The sequence below is a fragment of the Lepisma saccharinum genome, chromosome 7, assembly GCF_977018435.1.
Source record: "Lepisma saccharinum chromosome 7, izLepSacc3.1, whole genome shotgun sequence".
Taxonomy (NCBI): Eukaryota; Metazoa; Arthropoda; class Insecta; order Zygentoma; family Lepismatidae; genus Lepisma; species Lepisma saccharinum.
The window spans coordinates 18,721,358-18,737,464 of NC_139235.1; the positions used below are offsets into that span (position 1 = coordinate 18,721,358).

Genomic DNA, 16,107 nt, shown 5'->3' on the forward strand with positions numbered 1-16,107 from the left:
AAGTACACAAAGACAATCCGCACACCATCCGTGAGTTAAAAGAGTATTGTACGAGAAATCGGGAGAATTACAGTAGACGAACTTGCAAGTGTAAATGCCAATTTTCTTCGGAGATGCCAGGAATGTGTTGCAGCAGAGGGATATCATTTTCAACACCTTCTGTAGTCAAGGTTAGGACACAATATGAAAACTGTAAATTTAATAGCCGACTCTAGCGACTGTCGCGGACCCGTCCATCGGGGAAGACAAGCGCTGATGCCGGGCCGCTTGCCGCCGAGTCTCGGTAGCGAATGTCAGGGAATGCTCTGTAGTACCATTATATAGTACAGTCAAGGTCAGTAGTGGGTTGTAACAGTTCCACTGACTTCCAATTGAATTCTACAACCCAGATGTGTCAGTGACTGTACAATAGGTTGAAGGTGGAAAGTGAGATAGTATTTGTAGACAAAATAAACTGTGTGTGTTTAGCTATTAGATTATTTTTTTTCGCTTTTCTGCCACTTTTGGCTAAACTGGAAGATAAGGATAAATGATAAGGTAAGGTGGATAAAGGGTCAATGATGGACGACAACACGAGCCCCACAGAAGATTATGCTGGCTGTCTATAAGTCGAGACGCCAGTCTCTCTAGTCTGCAGTAGGGATGGCCAGAAAATTCGGATAACTGTTATTCGGATTTCAAATTATCCGATGTTAGTTTCGGATGCAAGGGATAATCCGGATAGTACAGATTTGATGACGGATTTGTAGAAAATCCTTACAGTCAAATACGAACATGAGTAAAATAACATGTGGATAGCCCGTAAAACAGAAAAACGATAAAACTCTCTTTATAATGCACACATTCGTATATCCGGATAATTAGTATAATCCGAATATCGGATATCAGAACTTTTCAGATATCCGGATAATCCTATATACGGATGTCAGAATATCCGATGTCCAAATATTTGAAATGCCGATTTCTATCGGCAAATTTCATATGGACAATGTCTGCACAATGAAGTCCAGGGTGTACTTGGAAATGTGGTTTGATATTTGGGAGTCTTCAGAAAGGATCACCCCTTTTGCTATTAGAATTGAGTTCGTGTTTTTAAGTCCACTTTATGCACAGTAAGGCTAATTGGAACTGGGCCTACAGTTTAAAGTGGGATGCGAACCACTATGTGCCTCCTCCGGGTATCGAACCCAGGACCTTCATTACAAGGTGACGACGCTACCACTGCTATTAGAAATGAGATTCTTTGAACAATAGCTTCTTGCGTCCGGGGGGAAGGTGTTACAACTTGGATCTGTGGATTTTGGAGGTACTATAGCCCTTTCCAAAAAATTGGGGGTACAATGTACCCCTGTACCTTACTTTCCTTGACCACTCCAAAGTTCCAATCCTCCTGAAGGACACAGTACCCAACCAACATTCCCCTTTCTTTCGAAGAAAGTGGAAGAAAAGGAAGCAGTGTAAAAGCAGCGAACTCATTGCCGTGTTCCTACCTCAACGACTGGCCAACTTAAAGTGAGAGGAAAAAAACTCGGCACGCTCTAAAAACGAAACTGCGAATTCGAGGCGGCAGCAGAGCGGTGGATATATATAGGTACGGAAGTTGGTTACACGTGCGAGCAGAATAAATAGGTACTTTCATGCAAGTACAGGACTGCATTGACTTTTTCTATCGGTTCTGTGCGGTTGCAGCTGATGTGCGGATGGCTTCGAGAGAGGAGACTTGTTGATCGAGGCCTTAGTCTCGAGCTGCAAATGCCTGTCTCGCTTGCGGGCTCGTCTAAGCCCCGCGACAAGTTAAGTTTGCAGCAACGTTTCGCCCATGTAGACCCAAACGTGCGCGCAGAATATAGTTCCGCTGCAATACTGCCGATTTCCTCAGTGTCTGTGATATGAACAGCTCGGCGGTCGATGCAAGACTCGCACGGGAGATGCTGAGCGCCGTTCTCGCGCGGTTTAATACATAAAACCTGCTGCAAACTTAACCTGTCGCGGGGTATAGAGTCGTACACACACACACGCGCCGATTGATTCAATTGGTCTGTTTCGCTTCGCTTTTTTGTCCCGTTTTGACCGGGACAGTCCCGTTTAAGAGGCGTGTCCGGTCGTCCCGTTGATGTTATTAAAAAGTACTATTTGTCCCGTTTTATAAAAGTTTAGAAGTTGAATGAATTTGCGGCATTTCATTCTAAGAAAATAAACTAGTGCCATGGTAAACAGATACTGTATTTCAAACGCTTCACAAGAATCAAAACGTTTCATTGTCGTCGAGAACGTTCTAGCAGTTGAGGAGCTCACGTATTGTTTGTGTGTGTTTCGTTATTTGTAGAGCAGTGAATGTAATTTTAATACGGAGATGCTACAAGAATTCAAATTCCTGCGTCTTGTCGTAAACTCAAAAGATAAATCTCGCGTTATATGTCAAATTCCGATATGTGAGGTAAGTTTTTTTGTGGAGGGTTTTTTTTAACTCTTGGTCAAGAATAATATTGTTCTAAACAATAACGGTTCTTCTAATAAATACTTCTGACGACTAATATCAAAGGTTAATCGGAAGAGAACAGAAACTCTATATCCTGTCCCAGCTAACTGTGGAGCAAGGCAGCGCATAGCGTCAGAGAAGCGAGGGAAATCTATTGGCCAGAGCGAAGCAGTAGACGCTGCTCGATGGCTGGTAACTTCAGTCGCTTCCCCCCACTCCACGCAATTATGTGGAGCCATCTCGGGTCACTACTTGCGCAGACTTGTATTCGTTCGCCTGCTCCACAGTTAGCTGGGACAGGGTATATACTCTGCCCAGGGACTTTGTGGAGCAAGGTCGCTCAGACGGATAGGAAAAGGGGGGGGGAGCGAAGCAGTACGCGCTGATAGAAACAGCTGGTAGCTGCAGTGCCTTTCCCCCTCCACGCAATCCTGTTCCATCTCAGGTGATCATTTGTCGAGTCTTCGTGAGTCGCTACTTGCACACAGACATATTTTCGTTCGCTCACTCCAGAGTTTCCAGGGACAGAGTATATGAAAGCCATACTGATATTATAATAATGATTACCTTTGACAATGGAGGATCATATTTCATTTATGTGTATAATGTATCATTCATGTGCTCCATACTTTCATAAAGTAAAAAAATAACATTAATAATTAGCCCTAACCGGAATTTTCATGAGTGGGGGGGGGGGGTAAACTGACTTTCTTGGGATGTCCAGTTTTTTGATTAAAATATTATGGTCACCCTCCTTTCTTGCTACTTTTGGCTAATCGCGAAGATGAATGATGGTATTGATGAAGGCAGGGGTAGAAAAATATAGGGCGCCCATGGGCAGTTGTAACTGCAGTTGCCATGGCGACTGAAAATTTTCTAAAACATTGTAACCACAATAACTTTCCTATTTTTGGTTATCTCAGAGCAAAGTCAATTCACATTTTCAAGAGAACACACGGCATTTTTCATTGGACAACCGGAGAATGACGTTTGTTTTCGACATATCGTGTAAGCATTGTCAAGGAAACATACCGATAGGAATGCATCAAATCTCGATACACACGGAAAATTTATTTCAATACGATCATTATGATGAATTGGCTCTATGTGGACAGCAGTTTGTTTTAGGTCAACTTTATTCACGGATAGGCCAATCGGAAGGGGACCCAGATATTTAAAGCGCGATGCTATTCACTGTACACTGCACCGGGGACCGAACTTAGGATATCTCTATTACAAGGTGGTAGTGTCAGCGACATTATCAAGACGTGATATGGACAAAAAAATCCACATCCTTTTCAGTTTGACAAATACGCAGCTTTTGTTGCTATTTTGCAATCTTTATAACAGCATATGATTCATATTTTTTCAAATATTTAGCCTAATTCTGATGACGTCAGAGAATAGTGACGTGCTTAAGTCTATACATATTTGAACTCTGGTTGCTTTAGGGATTACGATGGGTTTTTGTTAAAATTATGGAGTATGATTGAATGTTGTAAAAAACGAGAAGATTGATTGTAAAAAGCAGTGGCGGCGATTGGGTTCCAAAACCAGGGGGGGGGTAAGGTGCCAAAACTGGGGGGCAAAGAGAGTATATTTCCCTTTGTAGATACGATTTAGCATAGTGCGGGGACAAAAGTGGCGGCCAACTGCCCCCTCACCCCCCTAATCGCCGCCACTGGTAAAAAGTGATGTTTTAGAAAGAAACGAAAACGAAATCAGTATTGTGCGCGTTAAAAAGTGGAATACACTTTAGTTGAATTTAATTTTCATTTACGAATGAATGAAGGACTTTCCCTATCCTGATTGGCATCCAGTGAATGCTACCGAGTCTCGCGTTCGTATTTCTTCTTGACTGATTGAATTGGTTATTTTACCTCGCTTTGCTGTAACTTTTGGCTCATCGCGACGATGTGGATGAGTGCTGACATGATAATATTGATGAAGGGACACTTGTGATAATCGTATTTTCTAGTGTTTTATGAAAATACTGTTCTTTAAGTCCACTTTATGCACTGAAAGGCTTATTGAGACTGGACCTACAGTTTAAACCTTAATGTAACTCCAACACGTATCGAACCTGAACGAACTCCAAAATTTGTGGGTTACCTCGTTTGCAACAAATGATCTCCATTCATTCAGATTAAGTTAAAATCAAGGTGGTTCGGAATATAATTTCCGGAAGTAGACGCACCCGAAAACAGAAGAAAGAAATAAATACCCTGAGGAAGATGATTATGAAAAACATACAAGATTTCTTCAGCACTCCGGCTATTTGCACCTTAATCACAATTCAAGGACAGGTCTATTTGCACAAAAAGGAACTGCTGTAAAGCTGTGAAATAAAAGATCAAACATTTTGACTATAACAAAGCCTACAGCGATGAACTGCTAATCAAGAACTAAGAGCTGGAGCTGTGAAGTGGCAGTCAAAGGTGGAGGGAGACAACCAGACAAGAGCGCCTCAATAGCCTGCCAGCATACAGTTTCCAGATGTAGTGCGTGGAAAACAGATTGATTCTAAGGGTCTTCTCAGGTCACAACTCTACAAATTGTTAAAATCTCATTAAAATATCAATTCCATTTTTCATTTACACACACACACACACACACACACACACAGAGGGAAAGAGAACTTACAGGCGTGCGCAGACCTATTGTTAGATGGGACAAAGTCCTTGATGAAAATTCAGTCTGAGAAAGAAAAACCTCGTTCCATCTGTTTTAGGAGCGAATTCAGAATATAGAGAATGTCTCCAATTTCGTTAATATTTGGTTACTAACTAAATTTGGCCTTCTAATCACGAATCTGTTGTTAAAATTCGTGGATCACGTCTGGAATCCGCGAAAAAAGCTGATGTAAGTTGAGATTTTTTATTAAAAAAGCTGAATCGCATTGTTTTACGAACAAAATTTTAACTAAGCTTGCCTAACCTAACCTTGCCGGAAATGGTTCGTGGGGCTATCCGTGAATGGTTCAAGGGGCTCTCCGTCAATGGTTTGTGGGGCTACCCGTGCATGGTTCGTGCGGCTACCAGTTCATAATGTACTGATCAGAAGGCCAAAATTAGTTAATCTACCAAATATTAACGAAAATCAAGTTACTTTCTTACCCTAACCTTACCGGAAATAGTTTCGTGGGGATATCAGTTAAATGTTTTCCAAATGAGCACATATTTTCACAAAATATAAGTTTTGTAGCACGAGCTTACTCACTCCGCAAAACTAAATTTTTCTAGAAGAACGGTCGAACACGTTGCCAAACTTACTTCTAATCAAAGTCCGCGTTCCACATGCTCTTCTACCTCGTTCAAGTAACAAAGGAACAGTGTGGCAACGCTGTAACAGCGCAATGAATGCCGAACGTCACTTGTTCATATCATCAAACAAGGTTGTTATGTTTATGTATGGAGAATGATTGCGGTAATGAAGAAAGTAATTTTGCAACATATATAGATGTAAGTGTACAATTTTTACACGTGACCCCCAAAACTCAACTCCAGATAAGTTACCAGGACTGCATATTTAGCGAGTATAAGAAGTAGGAAAGGAATTTGAGACATTCTCTATATTGTGCATTAATACCCTGTTTTATTGTATGGATGGGTACGAAACAGTGTAGGGTACTTCTAATGTAGAAGTGGAACTTCTATTTATCAAGTACAGGAAAGCCACATGTGAACGAAAATTCACAGCTGCTTTCAAACTAAAAATTTCACTACAGATACAAGTCATAGGTTTAGCCACGAATATTAAGTTATGGGGCTCATTTCTATTTAGAAAACTCAAGGAACCATGCTGACCTCCCCGGCGGAATGCTTAGCACAGCCCGATACGACACCAAGGGTCCCGGGTTCGAATCCCAGCCTAAGCATGGGTGTTCTATGCGAGTGTACTTTCATCAATTTCATAATACTCATCGTCGCGATTAGCAAAACGTTGCAGGAAAGACCCAAAATAACAAAAAATCACACCTTTTTCTTGCTACCCTTCCTTTCTCCCTTGATTTTTATTCTAGAATACTAATTCAATGAACTTTATTTCGCTTATCGACTATGAAAAGACAGTTTTCCTTTTCTATAATTTATAATCAGCGATGCTGATTTCCAGGGCGGGAGGTACGACCCACGATTTAGACCCAACTCCCGCGACGTCCATGATTATCAAGGGGGGAGGGGGATCCAAAGATTTGATTTTTGTTATTTAGCGTCCCTTTTCTGCCACTTTTAGCTAGTCACGACGTTGAGGATGAGCTATGATGAAATTGATGAAGGGACACTTACAAAGAACACATGCCCAGGTCGGGATTCGAACCCTCGACCCCTGTCGTTGTTAGGCTCTGTGATACCCACTCTGCCACGGAGGTCGGTTGGAGCGGGAGGGGTACCCTTGACCCATTAGAGAAAGTGAAACATCTTGCATGGTTTATGAAGATTTTGTTGTTTATGAACGTTTTCAGTTCATTTTAGCTCTCGGAAATTTGTTATTGTGAAGTAAAGTACATCTGTTGCCTTAGCATGTTACTTTACTGTGAAGCAGAACAGCGCGAAGGCTTAGCGCAAGTGAATATAGCACCCCAACGACTTTCCACAACAGCAGCTATAATTTTACGTAGTTAGGTTAGGATTGTTAGGTTTGGTACTGATAAGTATTTTCAGCGCGTGCTTTCGCTATTTTAGTGTACATACAAACAGTTTTTAGTAACAAAAGCTTCGAAAATACTCCGAAATTGCAGGTTTTAACTTATGTGGGCCATTCTTTGGGATCAAATATCTCAGTTATTTGTGCTTTCCTAAAGCTGAAACCACTTTTACATTACGTAAAACATAGAAATCTGTAGATTAAAAAAAAAAAATTGACGTAATTTTCGAGGGGATACAGTGGATAACGGCCCCGTGGGAGGTCCAAAGAGCACACCCCAACACCCCCAAAATTTCCTAAACACCCCAGCAAATTTATTTTTAAAAAGGCTCAATTTATGGTCACTCTGGATCGAAATTTACCCTTGCATTCCTCCCCCCTATTTTGGAACTAGACCCCAAAACGGAAAATTCTAGATAAACCCTTGAGAAAGAGAAAGAAAAAACGAGGGAGATAAACAGGGAAAGCCCAGAAAGACACAGGAAAGGGAAAGAGATAACTAAAAAGGGGTAGAAAGAGGTAATGTTAGCAGCCAAGATCATCAAAGTAGATCCGAACAGAAAATATTTCCACCACCGTTCAGCCCACCCGAACAAAACTGTCTGTAGACACACTTACTAGCGTGTAACGTGTGGCGCAAGTGCTTGCCCATGTGCCTCCATTCAACTGTAAAAATAAATTGACACAAATTTTAACACTGACATGCAAGACTCTTTAATTATCACTAATTACGAGTACATACCTGCACAAAACGCCCTTGCAGACAGATAGCTCGCGATTCCCACCTGACCTCTCAGGGAGAGATAACACGCAAAGGTCGCCAAACCTGTTGAAACTTGCACCACCTCGTCGATACAGCCGTCTTCAGCAGTGGCCACGGTACCTGTGCATCGTCTACAAGCCTTCCTCACCGCACGCTGCTGCACTCACTCACACACACGCAGAAACGTCACACACAGGCACTCCACTTGCCAGTTTTAAAAATAAAGACACACACCACTTCCCCAAAGGAAGGTGTCTGGCATTACGTCACAACGCGCTGTTCTTTTGATTAGGTGGAACCTTGGAAGACCACGTTCAATTGTTTGGCGTTCTCTGTGTGTGCATAGTTTAAACTCCTGTGCCTTTCTCAGGGGGAGATAATGTAACATTCAGGTGGACTGACTGGGGAAGGTTATGTAACGTTGTTGGAAGTAACAGAAAGACGTTCGTTTATCATGTGACGGAACGCCAAACACTGTCTCTACGTCACCAGCTTACTGGCAGTGCTTGGATAGCGTGAGAAGGGCGTTTTAGATTTGCCGATTCTTGCGAAAGGTCAAATATGTCGAAGGTTGCTTGAACAACTGAAAAGAAGGATTAAGCGTGAAAGTGAAATTTTATCGCTTATTCCTCTTCGCGATTGTTCCTTTGCCCTTATTCCAGTGTTGTACATAGATTGCTTTCTCGATTATTCCGGTCTCACAATTAGACCTAGTTACGTCAGCGTTTCACTAAAAATCGTAACAACTGATGACGTTTTATAGTAATAACCTATTTTGCTTGTCATAACCTATTGTAGGTTTTTGCTCCTAAATCAAACCCTTTCTTAGGTTTTACGGAAGATTTTATATCGCACAAGAGGTATTTATTCTGCTTGGTGACAAAAAATTCAACGACTAACTTGTTTGAAACATCTCTGTCAATTTTTCACCCTCCAAGTCCATGACGTTTTTATAAATCTTGAAACAAAGCAAAATTTAATATTCTCAGAACCTATTTTAGTATTTTTAGAACATATGTTAGGAACTTAAAAGCATATACTATTTAGAACCTAAAAATCTGGTATACTTATAATGTCTGTCCAGAGTGTAATGAACAAAGGGAACATTATACCACAGGTCCGTACACAAGGGAGGGGGAGGGGGCATGATCTTCCTCTAGAACTACAAAATATTTTAATATGAACCCATAAAAACTAACGAAAATGACACTGATGCTTTTCCAGATTTTGCAAGAATTTAACTTTCGTATCCCGATTTAGTCGGGACAGTCTATTCTTTTTAAATCCCTGCCGGGAAGACTCTATCTCGAGACACCCAAATGTCAACATCCCTTTCACGTAGAACACCTGGACTGCATTTTGCAGACTAGCGAGGCTCTGGCGTCTGGACACACGGTATCCTCGATGGGACTCACGTTGTGTAATCCATCATGTTTGTGATTGGCTTTCATATATTTCATCTTCTCACCATCCATCCTCATCTTCGCGATTAGCAAACTTGGAAGAATAGATCTGCCATGCTGAATCCAAAAATGTAACCCAATTTTGAACAGCACCCTCAGTCCCTCGCACCAGTATTCACAGCCACCATACAAGAAATAATTTCAAATTTAACCTTCCACTCTGCAACACACAGGCATATCAGTCGTCGTTTTCATATTTTGCTGCAAAAATATGGAGTGCCCTACCTAAGACCATGTCGAGCATATCTAAAATAGAATCTTTCCGAAATGAAGTAAAGAATTTTCTTTTGGCAGAGCAGAGATTGTGTTCAAATACTATGATGTAAGTTGTATGTTTATGTTATGTATTTTGTCTACATGTTATTATTTTTACTTATTTTTCATTCATTTTATTTTATTTTTATGTAGTTGTCTTTCACAATTTTTGTATCATTTTATTCATACAATTATTACTATTATTTTATCAATAGATTTTGTAACTAAATCATACAGTTTATTGCACACTGTATTAATACTGTAATAACATAAGAAATGTAAATTTAAATGTAATCGATGACACGGGTTAGGTGGCAGAACAGCCTCAGGCTGAACCTCGCCCACGTAAATAAAGAATTTGAATTTGAATTTGCGGATATTACTATTACTATATATTTACATATAATTCAATCCATGTTAAACACTTTCACAAAGTTATTATTTAATGCAAAAAGTTTAAACAACATATAAAGTCGTTAAATAATACATTTTACTGGACATTAAGTATTCTTTATATCATAAGATTTGAATGGCAACTGACATTTATGTAGTAAAAGAAATGGAAGACAAGGATCCCTTCAAAGAAACTTTTGTGTGCCATCGTATCCTCACTTTGAAGGAAACAGCAGTAGTCGCTCATCATGGATGGATCCCAGTCCCCTCTATAACGCTGTTCCATCTGCAAAATGTATTGATGAAAGCGTTCCACTTGTTTATCACTCACTTCACCCAGGTTTTCTGGGAAAAAATGAAAATGGGAATGCAGGAAGTGCATTTTAAGGCACATCCTGCATTCCAACTTCTTGTAATTTTGAAGAAGGTTACGTACAAGTTCTGCACTATTTTCTTCTTTTTTGTTACCAAGGAATCCATTCACAACATATTTAAATGATTCCTATCTTTCAAGTTCATTTGGAGTTAATGTTTCTAAAAACACTGGTCAGTCATCAGTTTTCTAATCTAAGGTACAATGAATATTCCTTTTTTTTTTAGTTTAGCATCAATCACTCGAACCAGGAAAAAAATGTTCGTAGATATTTTAAATCCTCACCCAATTTGTCCATACCTTTCACATAGTTCTTTGTATGTCCCAATTTAATGTGCAAAGGAGAAAGAAATACATTTCGAGAATCAACTAAAGGTTTAAATCGTACATTATGTTGCCCTGGAGTGAATTAGTTTCTTCCCAGCCATTCTGTCACCTTATATTGTTGTTGAGTATCACGGCTGTCCCATAGGCTCAGAAAACAAGGATGTTAAGTGAATCCACTCTGTATGCAAGTAGAAGACCAATTACTTCAAAGTCTCCGCAAATATATCAATTACAGTTTTCATATTTAATGGCTTCTATAGAATATGGCACATATTTTCATACGTTTCCTTCATTTCTACAGAATGAGCTACAGATATAGAGGGAAATTTATTGCCATTGTGTAACAAAACAGCCTTTAAACTCATTTCAGAAGCAGCAATAAATAAGCGCCACTCTTCAGTATTATGTGTGATATCTAATTTTGACGTCAGCCCATTTGCATTATTGCATGCACAAACACCAGAATCTGTGACTGGGAAATATGGCAAAAAAAATCTTTCTAGTTTTTGGACTTTTAACCACTGTTATTTTTTGAAGATATTTACGTACGTTTCGGAGGCTGAATCTGCCTCCGTCTTCAGGGTAGCGTGTAGTCTGATAGATCACATAAATGGTTGCCTAGGAGGATTATTCTTGGTGGCCTAGGCTCCACCGCGTCTGTCGGTCACAAGGACCTCAACATACAAAAAAAATAAATGCCAGGTAAGATTATCAGTGGCCCAGGCTCCACTTTGTCAGATGACCACGTCAAGGTCACGATCAAGGCTTCAGCCTCCGAAACGTAGGTAAATATCTTTAAAAAATAACAGTGGTTAAAAGTTCAAAATCTAGAATGAATAAATCACCACTGATTAGCTACAAACAAAAACATTCTGTTTCTAAACACTGAAACCTTTGTAGCTTGAATCAACAACTTCCATTAATAAATAAATTAGATAAGACAAGTGAGGAGGCAGTAGGTATAGTGCATGTAAACCTAAGAAGCAATGGCTGTAGTCAATCTATATGAATAGCTATTAATAAAATAGAAGAACATTAAAGTACTCAGAAACCAGACGTGATGGACAAAATCTGATTACATATTCGTAATCAGCATAACAATATTTGTAATAATCATCATTCTGTTTGTCTGTACAAAAAACTGTGTTGACATGTGATTAATTTACTGAACACAGTGCTATTCGAATAAGTCTGAGAACTGAATGTAAACGATAAGCACCAAGCTGTACGCCCCGTGACAGGCTTCGTCGGTAAGCGACTGTGTTGCTGATTGTTGGATCAGGAGGGAAGGGGGGGGGGAGGGAGGGAGTCTATTCTTGAGTTGAATTTTTCCGTTACTTTGGACCAAAATATTGCAACTCTTCAATTGTAGGCTAGCTGCAATAGTACAGTCAACGGCAAAGATAATGGTAGGCAAATTGTCCACAGCTATTTTGATTACTTTTTTATTCTGTGTTGTTTTAAGGAATTAAACTATGTTGGTTCGAAGCAGGCATTGACCTCTGTTTATTGACGTCGTTATTTCAATTCAATGTCATCACATTGCGTAATACAAACTGAATGAAAATGGTGGTGGGCAATTTGCATACTGTTTCTTTCGCCGTTGGATGTACCTTAGCGTTGGTGGTCACATAATACTCCAACAGCATTTCGGATCTTCTATTTTTACCACATTTTCGGATCTTCCCCTCCCTCTCCCCCTCCCCCTAAAAAAATCCTGGGTGCGGGCCTATACTATGTCATACGGATCTCCTGAAAAGAAGTAACAATGCATTGATTTGGAAGAGGTAACAATCAATTGTTTGTTGAATCGCTCATTATGATGAAGAGTTGTCGGGACACGTTTTCATGGAAATGTATGTATGTATTTTGGTTGGCATTTCCGATGATTTTCGGACAACTTTTCTGTGCTTGTTAAGTTTTTTTGGTTAGTGTAACCGTGTTTCGGAAAGTCATCCACGTCTAGGTAGTTGTATATTTCGAGAGAATCGGAGGTGAAAATTATTCAGCTGTCATGGCGTCTCTACTAAGTTATGAAACACGTATTTTTGTGCGTTATTGTGGCTCTGACAAACGTTGTGTTTTAAGCAACCACTAAATTCGAAAAAAGGCAAGTAGAACTTGTTCAGCCATCTTACAATTTGAATAAATGATCTTTCTTAAATAACGGAACATACGAGGGCCGCACTGAAAGTTTCAGGAATCAGGTACTGGCAACTATGCAATCTGTTACTTTTTGCTATATTTATAAACTGTGATATTTGTCGACTGTAAATACAAGGACTGGTGTAACACAGATTCTTTTTCATTTCAGGATAGAATTTTGAAGTGAGGTGTTTCTAAAAAAAAAATGGAATTAACAAGAGAGAACTTACGTGCCATGATTTATTATGATTTTCGGCAAGGTTTAACACAGCAACAATGTGTTACTCGAATGATCGAAACTTTTCACGAAGATGCCCCATCAAAGACGACAATTTATCTCTGGTTTCAAGGATTCAGATGTGGCCAGGTTAGCCTTAGTGATGAAATTCGTGAAGGCCGCCCATCGACAGCCATTGTGCCAGAAAACATTGATGCAGTTCGTGAACTAATCAACAGTGATCAACACGTGTCTTATCGCTAAATTCAGGGTTCCTTAGGTATTGGCATGAGTCAAATACAAACAATTTTGCACAACCATTTATGTGTGAAAAAGCTTTGTGCCCGTTGGATCCCACACAATTTAACAAAAGCACAAAAAGACGACTGTGTGAAGTGGTGCAAGGCTATGATCAAACGGTTCAAGTCGGGATCATCAAATCTTGTGTTTAACATCGTCACAGGCGATGAATCATGGATTTACTCTTATGAACCTGAAACAAAGCAACAATCTGCTGTGTAGGTGTTCCAGGATGAGCCTAAACCAACGAAAATTGTTCGTGCACGTAGTGTGTCGAAACAAATTGTTGCCTTTTTTTCTGTAAATCAGGTCACATTGCGACTGTTGCACTAGAGAATCGTAGAACAGTCAATGCAGATTGGTATACCACAATTTGCCTGCCACAAGTACTCCACGTGCTCAAAACGACGAACCCCAATTGTCGAATCATTCTGCATCACGACAATGACAGCTCACACCCAGCATCTGACACAAGGAACTTTCTGGATCATGAACAAGTTGAACTCATTACTCATCCAGCTTATTCACCTGACTTAGCCCCATGTGATTCTTTTTGTTCCCAACAATCAAGAACAAGTTGCGTGGTCATCGATTTTTCACTCCCGAAGAGGCTATCGAAGCATACGAAATGCATGTCTCGCAGGTAACAACTTCAGACTGGCATAACTGTTTCAACAATTGGTTCCATCGCATGAAACAATGCATTGCTGTAAAGGGTAAATATTTGAAAAGCAATAAAAAATTGGTGTACTTTCATTCTTCTTCTTTATGTCATTTTCCCGAAAATTTCAGTGCGACCCTCGTATAAGTGCTATTCTACCATGCAAGAGATTGTCTCATGCATTGTTGAAAGGTTATCAACGAAACAGTCCATTTAGTACAAAAGACAATAGAAGTCATGTATCTCGCAAGTGATGGGAAATTCCCAAAATTGCTTAAATCTCTTCAATGTTAAGCATAACCATCCCATTCAAATTGTTTTAACACGCCTATTTTCTACACACCTCTTGCCTCGGCTTCTTACCCCAGCCTCTATCCGAGGTCTCGAGCCCCGTCCTCTAGCCTCAGACTCTATCTCTGGTCTCTTGCCCGCTCTCTATCCCTGGTCTCAAACTCCGGCCTCTATGCCTAGTTTCGAGCCCCGGCCTTTATCCCTGATCTCAAGCCCTGGCCTTTTGCCCCTTCCTCTAGCCATGGTTTCGAGACCCGACCTCATGCGCCAGCCTCTATCTGTCGTCTCGAGCTCCGGCCTCTATTCCTGGTCTCGAACTCCGGCCTCTATCCCCGGTCTCGAGTCCTTTCACTAGCCCCAGACTCTATCTATCCCTGGTCTCTTTCCCGGGTTCCTGTTCCTGGTTTCGAGCCCTGGACTCTGTCCTTGGTCGAGAGAACCGGCCTCTATCCCCAGTCTCAAGCCCTGGCCTCTTGCCTTGCTCTCTTGGCCCAACCTCTATCCCTGGTGTCGAGCTCCGGCCTTTATCTCTGGCTTCGTACCCCAGTATCTATACTTGGTCTGGAGCCCGGGCCTCTATCCTTGGTCTCTTGCCTCAGCCTCTATCTCTGGTCTCGAGCACCGAACTCGGCGTGGATCTTTCTTTGCGACTCTCCCTAGTCGATTTCATGCAATCGCCATTCGTTCTCATGGTTGCAATTAGCCAAAAGTAGCGGAGAAGCGACGCTAGATAATCAAAATTAAGTGGACCATTATCAAAATAACAGACTTCAGTGACGGAGTGATCAGGATAACGTGCCACGAAACAAGGAGTCCTGGGTTCGAAAAGTGGGTAAGATATGGACTTTACATTGAATTTGTTCATCAATTCAGCATTTCCCTTTATCATTGTAGTTAAACAGAAAGGTCAAAAATCGACGGAAAATAAGAATAAAGTACAAAATATAATATTTTGAGGGATACTAAAGGACACATATATACTGTGCACTATGGAGAAAATGTTACTGCTTATGGAAAGTTTCTTCAAGTCTATATTTATGATCACATAGGCTAATCGAGACTGGCCCTACAGTTTAAATTGCGATCCGAACCTCTGTGTGCCTCTGGGACCCATTTCCTCTCACTACGCCATCTGAGAGGTCTGCTATAGTTAAAATTATCCTAAAATTTCCATAAAGTATGCGACTGTTAAAATTTTTGAGGCAATACACAATTCAAGATTTTGGGAATTTCAACGTGCAAAAGTCATTGACTAGGACAAATTTTCTTCTGGCAACATAATGTACACATTGCAACATAAAAATATAGTTTGAATTTTTGTTTTAAGTTCACTTGATGCAGATATAGCCTAATCGGAAGTGGACCTACAGTTTAAAGTAGAATCCGAACCACTTACGTGCCTCCAGCGGTTATCGAACCAGGGCCCTTTTGATAACAAGGCGACGACGTTATCACTACGCCATCGGGAAAGCCCAGGATGAGTGATGATATGAAATTGATGAAGGGACACTCACAAAGAACACCCATGTCCATCATAGGCATGTGCAGTCACTTTGATTAGGGGGAAGGGGGGCAAAAACCTTGATGAAAGTTCAATCGGAGAAAGAAAAATCTCATTTTAACCTCCCTGTTTTGGTGTATTGATGGGTATGGAACAGTGGCGTGTGTAGTGTGTGTCCGGACGCGCCGAAAATCACTGTATTAGAAGAATTCAAACTTCCGTGGCACCAATGTTCGTTGTTGCCTTCCATTATTTTCTCTTTCTGTGGTTTAGAGGCTAAATACATTTTCGTACA

The 16,107-nt window shown here is 40.6% G+C and overlaps 1 protein-coding gene across 1 annotated transcript in view; it reads right to left on the reverse strand.

Moving 5' to 3' along the window:
• Nucleotides 1-8,284, reverse strand: part of Eaat2 (Excitatory amino acid transporter 2) — a 151,107-nt gene extending 142,823 nt beyond the window's left edge. Inside the window, exon 1 of the mRNA XM_083125048.1 lies at nucleotides 7,866-8,284. The gene's annotated coding sequence lies outside the window, so the exon portion shown is untranslated. The remainder of the gene's footprint in view (nucleotides 1-7,865) is intronic.
• Between the last annotated feature and the right edge of the window lie 7,823 nt (nucleotides 8,285-16,107).